Source organism: Gymnoscopelus braueri (genome assembly GCF_963280865.1).
Source record: "Gymnoscopelus braueri genome assembly, chromosome: 8".
Lineage (NCBI taxonomy): Eukaryota > Metazoa > Chordata > Actinopteri > Myctophiformes > Myctophidae > Gymnoscopelus > Gymnoscopelus braueri.
In genome coordinates, this window is record NC_137609.1 from 27,445,211 (window position 1) to 27,456,685 (window position 11,475).

An 11,475-nucleotide genomic window follows, 5' to 3' on the forward strand; every position below is an offset into this window, starting at 1 on the left:
TTCCCGGATTGAATGGGTTAATATTACCACGGGAAAGAAGAACAACCGACAGTCCGTTTCTGATGCTACCATGAGCCTGGTTTTGTAAGTACTGTAGGTCTGTTTGCCAAGCAAAGAATCAATCTCCAACATTTGACCTTGGATGGAGGCCATTCCACAGGGCGCTGAAGCTTACAGCTGTGGTGTTAAAATGAGAGAATGTGGGGAGATTATCGTGTATCATCCTCAACTAAAAGTGTGTCTAGTTGCTGAACATTGTCTCCTGATTGGAGGCACTGAGATACTGCCTGCCGGGACCAGGTGAGGTGAGCTGGATTCATTTGCAATTCTGAAATGAAAAGGCACAGCCATGGGCGCCTCTCTTTGTTTGCACCTACCATTTCCACTCTAATGAACGGTACACAGTATTGAACCTTTGTAACAGAGCTCAAAGTTAGGCATTATGTAGTGCATCGGGCTTCACAAGCCTAGAGACTCATATAAATATTAGATTTTTTTTATTTTACCACACTATATCCAAGCAGACTGTAACCACGGGAAACACATTGCAGAACTCCTTGGAGTAGAGCAAAAGTGAACGTTGTAATGATCACAAAATTCAGTGCAAGTATTTCCTTTATCTCCTCAGTGCAACAAGGAGGTGACTCAGAGTCCCTGCCAAAGTATTGCTGCTGCTGTGTGTGTGTGTGTGTGTGTGTGTGTGTGTGTGTGTGTGTGTGTGTGTGTGTGTGTGTGTGTGTGTGTGTGTGTGTGTGTGTGTGTGTGTGTGTGTGTGTGATGATGAAGTCCTACAATATACTCTACCGTCTTCCTGTGATTGAGGGATTTCAAAGGGGAAGAACAGGCCCTCCTTCCTGTCAAGTAAGAAAAATCATTTCTCGCACCAGGCCACACATCTTAAAATGACTGTAGGCTATCCTTTTAAAAAAAATGTATCCCACAATTTTGCAACCCCATTTTTTTCCCCGGCTGACCAGGGGGAGGCGACTGTAGGCTAGCCTGGGACCAGACGAATCTGCCAGTGCAAAAAAAAAATTGCCCTCTGCGATTTGGGTCTGGCACCACTGCTCCCGAAGTCTGGGGTGACCAATCAGGGCCCGGTATTCAAATATGGGAGACTGTAATTGGTAGTTGGTTGTAGCTCTAACCAATTGCGTCGAGAGCCATTGTTTTGATCCCGCCCCCTTGGAAAAAAACCATCCTCATAGAAGCACCAGACTCATATCCACGCAGTGATATAGTCTGGCTACGCAAGGCTAACTGTAGGCTATCCTTGTGATATGCTATTGATGCTATATGAATGAATGAATTATTTTTTCATAAGCTTAAAAAAAGGTATATTTCCATTATGGTCGTCCAACACGCAACAAAACAAGACAACAACAACAACAACAACATGGGAAAAGATGTAGTGAGTGATGGCACGAGTTATGATAATGAAAGCTCATGACCTACAGTACATGATGATTCTAAGGCCCAAAGGCCAACAAAGACAGTGGTTCTGAGCAGCATGGGCCTGCAGCGATACCCTCAACGATATAATTATCTGACAGAGCACACACTACACCTCATACAGAAGTACAAAAGTAAACATCCAGCCCACAAGATGGCCTCAGCAAGTAAATGATTAGGGAAACCGGAATTGCACTGGATAGTGGGTAGCCTATAATGTGAAACAGCACTGAAACATTGAACATCACGGAAAGAACACCGAATCATTCTGGGGAATTTGGGAGACTATACAGTAGCTCATAAAATAAATACTTTGAGAAATGAACTCCTTATGACATGCTGCTTATAAATAAAATACAACCCCAACAACACATATTTAGTTTTCCACAACTTGGTGCCTTAATTGCATTATAGATGACTTGAACATTCATTGTATATGTGTTTTTCTGTTTCTATATGTGTTGACAGAGCTGTATGTGACTGAAAGCTATGGCTCCACATTGGGGAAAATTATAGTATCTGTGCGCATACCAGTGTATCGACGGCACACAACAAAATGTGGGCTGGTATAGTAAATTGAAATGATCCAGATGTCAGATAGTGTCGAGTTGGAGAAGCGCTAGTCTATTGCCAGGGATGGAATGGAAACATTGTGTGCGAGGTTCAAGGGCACCTTGTATTTCTTACAATAATTATTACAAGACTGATTAATACTTTTGATTATCTTTTGATTGTCTTAATCAGGAGTTGAAATAGTGTCTGCTCTCGCTGCATATTTGACGTGTACAGTATATCTATATGTCCTTTCTGCAATTACTGCAGCCATCCCAGCACAATCCTCTATTAATATACAGTACCTGCAATTTGAGTCAATATACTTTATAAAAATGTATTGACATTATAACAGTCAACTCCACACCAATACAGCCGTGGAATTTACAGATTGTAGATTTAAACTTTGCACTGCCATCAATTGAGTTGCAAGTTAGGTTCACTGAGGTAATTATGTTATTTGTACACCCTGAAATGACAGAAATAAATAGATTTTTGACAGAAATAAATTGACTTTTTTTTATCTAGCGTCTCACACAAATACTGAGTTTGAGCTATGCTGCAGAACTTTAATATAGAAATGCTGCTGACTGCCTTGATGCCCATCATTGCCTTTCTTTGTGTCTCTCCCAGCAGGTTAAATCTTCACCAACCACACGGTACTGGCTGTGAGTGCTCTGACATCAACACACTCTCACCTTTGAGGTGTGTGGGGCATGTGTTCGTTACAACTTGATTGCAGCATCTGAGTTGATAGAGATTTAAGTAAAATAGTCATATCATCATCAAGTATCATAGCTGTACATTATTGTCTCCGCCAGACCGAAGGCATGGTAGAGACTATGTTTTCGCCCCTGTCCGTCCGTCTGTCCGTGTGTGTCCGTCCGTCCGTCCGCCCGTCCTTCTGTCTGTGAGCAGCTAATCACCGGGGCCGTTGGACCAATCGGTCCAAAGTTATAGCACCACCAGGAGGCAGATTTTGTAAAACTTTTTGTTTTTGTCCGAGGAGCACACTGTTCTATTTACTGTGCCTGTACTCTGTCTGCCGTGTTGTATTGGTCTGTTCAGTGTTAATTTTGTTCAAAATGTGTTAATTGTGTCCGCCAGGCCGAAAGGCATGGCGGAGACTATGTTTTGCACCCTGTCCGTCCGTGTGTCCGTCTGTCTGCGAGCAGCTAATCTCCGGCACTGTTGGCCCGGTCGCTGTGAAACTGTGCACACATACTCCCTGGATGCCAAATAAAACACCCAACCTCTGCCCAGATTTTTTCAGATTGGCCTGTTATAGCACCACCAGGAGGCTGATGTTTGCTAAACCCATTTTTGGATATTACTCCCACAGATTTTGTCCAAACATCACGCAAATCGGTACACAGTATCTCTATAGTCATTTGATCAACACGGATCTGTCCGATTTTCCATATTCCATCTTGATTGGCTAACATTGGCTTCCAAAGTTTCCAGGATTGGTTCGTTTTGAACAAAATACCTCAAATCATGAACGCAGCATGCGATTTCCATGAAATCTTGCACGCACATTCCCACTAGGCCGAGGAAGAAATGGCACTTGAAAATGTTCAAATCAGCCTCATGGTGGTACTATAACAGGCCGATTCGCATTTTTACCTATAGCTGCACCGATCTGCGTAAATCTTTGCACGCACACTCCCTAGAGGCCAAGGGAAAACCTTTGCCATTACCTTGCCATTTTTCACATCTGCCTTGTAGAGCGCCACCAGGAGGCTGACTTTTGTAAAACAATTTTTTTGCTATTACTCTGTCAGATTCTGTCCAAAAATCATGCAAATCGGTACACGGTATCTCTATAGTCATGTGATCATGACGGATGTGTCCGGTATTTCATATTCCATCCTAATTGGCTAACATTGGCTTCCAAAGTTTGCAGGATAGGTCCGTTTTGAACAAATGCCTCAAATCATGAACGCAGTGTGCAATTCCGTGAAACTTTGCACGCACATTCCCACTAGGCCAAGGAAGAAATGCCACCCTTTTCACATTGGCCTGTTATAGCGCCACCAGCAGGTCTAAGCAAAACACATTTAGTAACAAAATGCCTCAAATCATGAATGCAGTGTCCGATTGCCGTGAAAGGCCTAAGAAGAAATGACTCCCTTTTCACATTGGCCAATTATTACGCCACCAGGAGGCCATAATAACCTACCTGACCTGGCGGAGACCTGTGCTCCGAGGAGCACTTTTTCTAGTTGTAAATGAAAATGTGTCCTTTTCTCTGGAGACTGCATTATTCCCTAGAGGAAATGATTCACTTCAGTGATTCTAAGGCAGAAATAATCTGCTTCACGTAGAGAAGGAGGTAATTCTCAGTGTATAGAATGGGTCATTTTCACTGTGTAGAATATGGCAGGCTTTACTTTCTCACCCTCCAAAAACTGCATTTTTTGCAACTCAATAGCTATCTGATTAGGCTACACCATAGAGAATTATGGCACAGAGGATAACGGCCATTACATCTAGGCAAATGGAAGTCTAATCGGTACTCCATTGTTCAGTGTCAGTAGTGGTGGTAAAAAAACAAGAATAAAATGATGGGGTGCCTGGCAGCTCAGAGCTCAGTCAGGCTGGTGCACAGACCATTATGCTCCTTGTGAGTTGCAAGGATCTGAGTTTGAATCCAATTCCTGCCATGCCTGGGCATGTCTCCACTTTCTCTCTACACTAGGTTTCATGGCTTTCTCTACACTATCCTACCTAAATAGCATATTTGCATATATATATACTGTATATATATATATTAAGCAATTTCCATCATAATGCTGCACAGAAAATGGGCAGCATTACTGGAGGCTTGGCTTTTTAATAGTTCATTCTGTTCTCTCCTCGCCATCATATGCATGATAATGCACCTTCTCCAGCCCTTTCTAGGAAAAACAGGGCATACTGTTCAGAAGGTATAGTATGTGCTCAGGATATACAAAATGAATCATCACCATCTGTTCATCAGCTACAGTACCGACCTCAAAAAAGGTCATACATTATTTCACCACCACTCCCTCTGTCAAGGTCCAACCATCCATGGACCATCCACGGACATCCACTGTCCTACATGTTCACATGTTAAATAAAGCTTCGGCACAGCCTAAGCTATATACTCAGTCCCTCTGTGTGAATATTCTGGTCCACGGCAGACCCGAGAGAGATATGATTATAAATACCATCTTGTTCATTTTCACCAGACTTTACTTGTTCACACTTTGACTATGCAGTGGCCAGCTGGTAAGAGGGATGGTGTGGAAAGCCATGTTGTGACTGGCTGGTCCACCAAGTGCTGGTAACTGCGACCACCCTCTGAATGGCTGCCTCTGAACTGAGTGGTGTTGGTGATTGATGGTCTTGCAGTGTGATGCATTGCTGCTGTTTCTCCACACTGGCCTTGGCAGGTCACCTCTGGTCAAGTGACCTCCCATTCCTGAGCCTCTCCACACCTCTCTGGAGCCCGAATCCACTGTCTGGATGTGAATATGATTCATGACGTGACACGGCGTAGGCTGACTGATGGGCCCTGTGTCTGCATTTCTGATGGAATGCACCCTGCCAGTCCAACATAGCAGTTTTCAGCCCACCCTCCCCCACTCAACATTGTTGGCAGGACTGTGATTGATCCACTACTATTGTCCCACTGAAAGACATTCCAGGTGTTCTGTATCGCCCTCTCACTGTTATCTCACTCATTTTCTGAGTGGCACTGGGCCGAGCGCAATCATGACATGAATGCTGTTGAATTCCAGCTTTTGGTGACGCCATTTAAATTCACAGCTGTTCTATTTGTTGTCCTGTCTTACTGGAGAGCTCACTTCGCTGTCACCAATAACCACAACATAGTTGAGTCTGATGGCATCTGGGATCATTGTCGGGATTAAGGTAGATTTTCTGGACCTTCGTTATGTTATATCAGAGTCTAGTGAATGTTAATGCTGCGAATCAATGCAATTTCGAAACAAACATGCAATCCCTATCCTGATCCCGGCAGGATCTTTCCATTACCATCGACAACACCCTAGCTGTTCCAAATGCCAAGAACCTGGGAGTGGTCCTGGATAGCCAGCTGTGCTTCAAGGCACACATTGCACAGATCACACAATCCTGTAGGTTTGCACTGTACAATAGGAGTACAATATAGCCGGTTGGAGAAATGAGACAGGTGTGTGTGTGTGTGTGTGTGTGTGTGTGTGTGTGTATGTGTGTGTGTGTGTGTGTGTGTGTGTGTGTGTGTGTGTGTGTGTGTGTGTGTGTGTGTGTGTGTGTGTGTGTGTGTGTGTGTGTGTGTGTGTGTGTGTGTGTGCGCGCGTGTGCGTGTGTGTGTGTCCAGCTGACGCTCGTTGACGCTTGATAATGTTATATGCCTCAAGGCAATTATGCTTCTTCACTGTCAAATAGGCCAACATCTAATCTGATTGCATCAAAGCCATAGATTTTTTCCAAGTGACCCTCTCTGGGCTGGCTCTATATTTTGCTCAAGCTGTTGTTAATAACTAGGCTACACTTGGTTGGTAAAGTCCAGATGACAAGAACATGACTATGAGGTTAGTGGAATTTATATTTATGCAGTATTAACTTTTTAAAAACGTATTTCATAAATGAAGCACTTTTAAACTGAAGATGATGGCCAATGTTGATGATAATTGGAAAAATAAATAAATAATAATAATATCGTATCGATATCGTGAGCCCAATATCGTGTATCATATGAAATGAGTGCATCATGACACTCCTATAACAAACCCTCACAGACAAAATTATCCCTAATAATTGATGACAGATAATCTGTCATCACATCTGTCAAAAGTATCCTTTGTTTTAATTTGTTTTCTTAAAACATTTTCTAATATTTCGGCCTTTTTATACATTTTTTCCAAACAAATTGTCATTTTGTTTATTAATATTTAGACTACTAGCCTTTGAGTGGATGTATGCAAATAGATTGAGCTGGTCAGAAATTGCAAAGATAGATAGATATGTAGATAATTAGTTGCTATAGTTGCCCACCTATAATTTCTTCCTGCCCAATCTAGTGCAGCAGGCTAAAACTGGCTCTGCTCCTTAACCAAGCCTCAGTCATCTCCAGGCTTAACTTTTGCAACTCCCTCCTTGCTGCTCTGCCGGCATGCTCCCTCAAACCCCTACAACTGATCCAAAATGCCATGGCATGCCAGGTCTTCAACCTCCCAACATTTTCATATATTGTACATCCCCCCTCCATTCTGCATTCCCTTCACTGGCTTCCAGTTGCTGCCTGCATCCAGTTAAAAACACTGACGAAGACCTACAAGGCACCCCCTTTACTTTCAAGACATGATCCACCCCTAGTCTACACTCCTTCTCGCATAGTTAAATTAGCTAACATAGGATATCTGTCCCTCACTTCCTACAACAGCCTGGCCATCGCTCCAAGAGTGCTCTTCTCACTGCCCATTTTCCGACGCAGTCTGAAAACTCACCTCTTCAGACTCTTACATTAGCACTTGTCATTATTGTATCACTTCTTGTCACCTATTTTGCAGATATTTGTTGGTTACTTGCTCACGTCACATGTTATGTTATTTAGATAGACATGCTGCTTGTTTGAGGCATACAGTTTAAAATTGAGTAGTACTCTCCGTTATGCCCTGGTTGGAACCCTATAACCTGTGAGCTATAACGTAAACCACTCTCGGGGACAGTCTATAGAGGTATAATATCCAGGCTCCATAGTAAAATACAGGTTCCATTAAATACACTCAGTTTAATTTCATTAACACTCAGGATTGAAATGATTTTATGATCCTTATTTTCTTCCACCAATAAATAAAAGGTCTCCTACCTTCTAGAATCTGTTTTTTGGGCGGTGAAACCGCCCCTATATGTGAGGTTTGGATATTTGCACACCAAATCCTGCGCTGTGATTGGCCACAAATGTACCCCCCTAACCCTGCACCGTGATTGGCCAATCACAGTCTATTCAGGACTGTGATTGGCTAGGGAAACATGACACATGTGCATAGCCCTATAAATAGGACCATAACTTAAAAAAAACCATAAATGTTTTTTTTTTAAGTTACGGTTTCTTCCATCACTTCTTCCATCACTTCTTCCATCACTTCTTCCATCACTGTGATGACCACTGTGACCACACCGCCCACTTCACACTGGGTGTGATTTTTTCCCTACAAACTACAAATTTGTTCAGAAATTAACCTGGCGTAGTGATATTAAAAACTCACCAACTCCTATACAAAGCTAATTGTACACACAAAAAGACAATTTATTCTTCACATACAATGTTTTTAATGAAGGCTTTGTTTGCTTTATTTCAGCCCGTATTGTGAGATGGGAGACTAAAGGCAGAGAGAAAAGGAGAATACTAGTAAACAACACATGAATAAAATGCATCATCCATTGCTCTGCTAAGATCAGCAAAGTGTTATCCAACACTGGATGTGGATGTGAATTTGTGCAGTAATTGCGTGCAATGAAAGGTGCATTTGCTGTTGGGAGGGACAAATGATTTCCAGGCAACCCACTCACTTTACTTTGATGAGAGTGTTGTTTACCTGTTATGTGTAATGCTTTCCCCACAGTTCGGAAGGTCACGTGGTTGGTAGAGTACAGTAAATGATGTTTGTGTTTACTGAGCAGATTGGGCTATTTTTCCCCCCACAGCTGCACTGATCCTGACCAGATCTAGAGACTCTCTTGAGTACTATCACAAATATTACACCATTATCCAACATTACATTATATCACCCTGCAGAATGGACCGGAATAACGATTCAAGTCCTGTTGCTTTCATCGATTGGATACTCTCACATGCAGAATATATGATTTCATTGTCTTTGAAAGGGGTGATCGAGTCACAGCCAAATAAAATGGCAAGAGCGAGATATTTAGTACAAGGAATTGACCTTTTGAATAAAGAATGATCCGAGAGCACAAGTCAGTGAGCATTAAAGATACAAGAGTTGTCAGCGTGTGTGTAGTTGGAACATGGCCACATGGAGATTGGCACACACATAATTGATGACTGTGAGCAGTACACTGCAGAACAAAAGACATGCCTTTTAAACACTACAGTCTAATTATGAATCATAAACCAGTGATTCAGTGACTGGCATCTCTCATTTGCGTAAATCACAAGATGGAAAGTTTCCTTTAACCCACATTAATTGTGAGTGTGTTTCATTTATATGTGTCACTTGTGTCAGCACAGAAACATCACCCACATAATTAACATTATTACCTTCAGCTGCAGTCACCAAAACAAAATGTCTGCTGCGAGAAGGGTCCATTTAGATGTGGACAACTTCTAACTCTAGCATCCCTATTCTGGGGGGAACGTTCACTGACAATAGCAGATCTACAGGCATACTGTGTGTGTTACGACATGTTGTGAACTTGCAGATCTGTAGATACAGTATTTTCAACGAAGACATTTGGTGTAGATGGAAAAAAGAGCTTACAAACTAGGGTTTAAGTGCCAGCAGCTGTGTTTTCACACAGGCAGACAGGCACGCACACACGCAGGCACGCGCACACACACACGGCACAAGCACAGGAACCAGTGTTTCCTAAATGACCACTGCTGTTCTTTCAAATGTCCATTCAGACTGCTGTAAACACCTACAGGGTGGTTGTCCACCTGCTACCGGTGTTACTGATGACGGATGAGTCTCTTTGTAGTTTCAAACCCACCAGTACTCTCAGCATCATAGACAGCCCATTGAGCGAGTTCATCAGCAAATACAAAAGAGAATGAGAGGACTGAATTCTATTGACCTCTCCAACTCAGTGGTACTGGAATTTTCACCCCCCCCCGTCCTTTATTTCACAGTCTCTGAAATGCAGTAAAAGTTGGCCCTGTAAAGTACTGAGGTACACAACTTTCCACAGCCCATCCAACAGTTTTATTTATGTTAAATCCCAAATACCCCCGACTGTCATGAATTACAATATTAGACAGCACATTGCCTTTAAATGATTAGTATGGAATTGATAATATAAAATCACCAAGCGAAAAACTGCAAGAAAAATGTTAAGAATCTTTAGAATATAAGATGAGAATGTTTTAATTACCCATCATTTACCAGTCCTACCATCTACTTCTGGACATGTTTAAATATAAACACCTGCCTACTGAATATTAATAGTGCTGCCTTGCTTGCACACAGGTTAATAAGTGCCAGCTTCTGATGAATAACTAAAGGCTAATGCATAATGCATAAGACAGCCTGCTCACTGAACAGCGCTGCTGTGTTGTCTCAGGTGTCCATGTTGGTAGATGGTGGAAGTCACCAACAGGGGCACTGAAGGTCTGACATGCTGGCTGGGGAGACATCACAAAGACTCCATTCTGCATTAGCTTTCCATGTCAGCAGAGATACCAAAGTCCAAACTAGCCAAAACAAACATACAACATGCATACAACTTTTCTTTGTTCATCCAGTTCATGTGTGAAATTATCTTTTGATGTTTACAGCTTTCAATTACCAGCATAGATGCCGGCTTAGGACGGACCAGCTGTCCTAATCAAGACCATTCAGATGTCTTGTTGGTTTGAGACAACACAGCATGACGTTTTTCAAGATGTTTTTTTTTTTTTGCATGTCTCGAAGAAAACTTGTATTTTAAAACTTAATATGTTGAGATCAAAATAATAAAAGTGTAGGATAAGACACACTACTATGAGCTTGTTTAGTGACTATCCTGTCAGTCAGTGGTTCTATGTGTGGTTCACAGGCTCGACCCCATGCCTATCTACAGTATGCTGTAGGCATTTGGATAACAGCAGTAAGCCCATTACAGCAGGCTTCTGTACACAAACACACATACACAGCATAATGCAGGTACAGTAACAACAGAGCCTCTAAAGCTGACACTAGTATAAATATATTCAGAGTGCATTTCTCCAAGTTATTTGGGGTATTATAAGCCAAAATATGCCTTCCCATTATAGCAGGCTATACTGCCATCCCTTCTCAGGACAATACAGTAATTGGTAAAGCAAGGGGATGGCGTCTTGAGATGCAGCGCTGCCAGGGATGTTTTTAGACTGAGAAGGAATATTTCAGAGTAGCCAGAGGTTTAGCTCCAGTAGCCTGTTAGCTAGCACAGTTAAAGGGATACTTCACTTTCAGGCCGGGGACACATTTAAAAAAAATATTAAAAATAAATGAAAAAAGTTATGGAAAATTCATGGCCCCCTCACACATTAGTAGGACACTCTAATGCGTGAGGGGGCCATGAATTTTCCATAACTTTTTTCATTTATTTTTAATATTTTTTTAAAATGTGTCCCCGGCCCTAAAGTGAAGTATCCCTTTAAGCTTCTTTGCTGAACTAATTTGCAGACCGCCAGGCACCAGATCTTTGTAAACTGAATATTTATTGAGTGGCCTTCTAATCCTATATGAAGGTTCAGCTCGATCAACTGGTGAGCTTCACTCCAATTTTACTTGA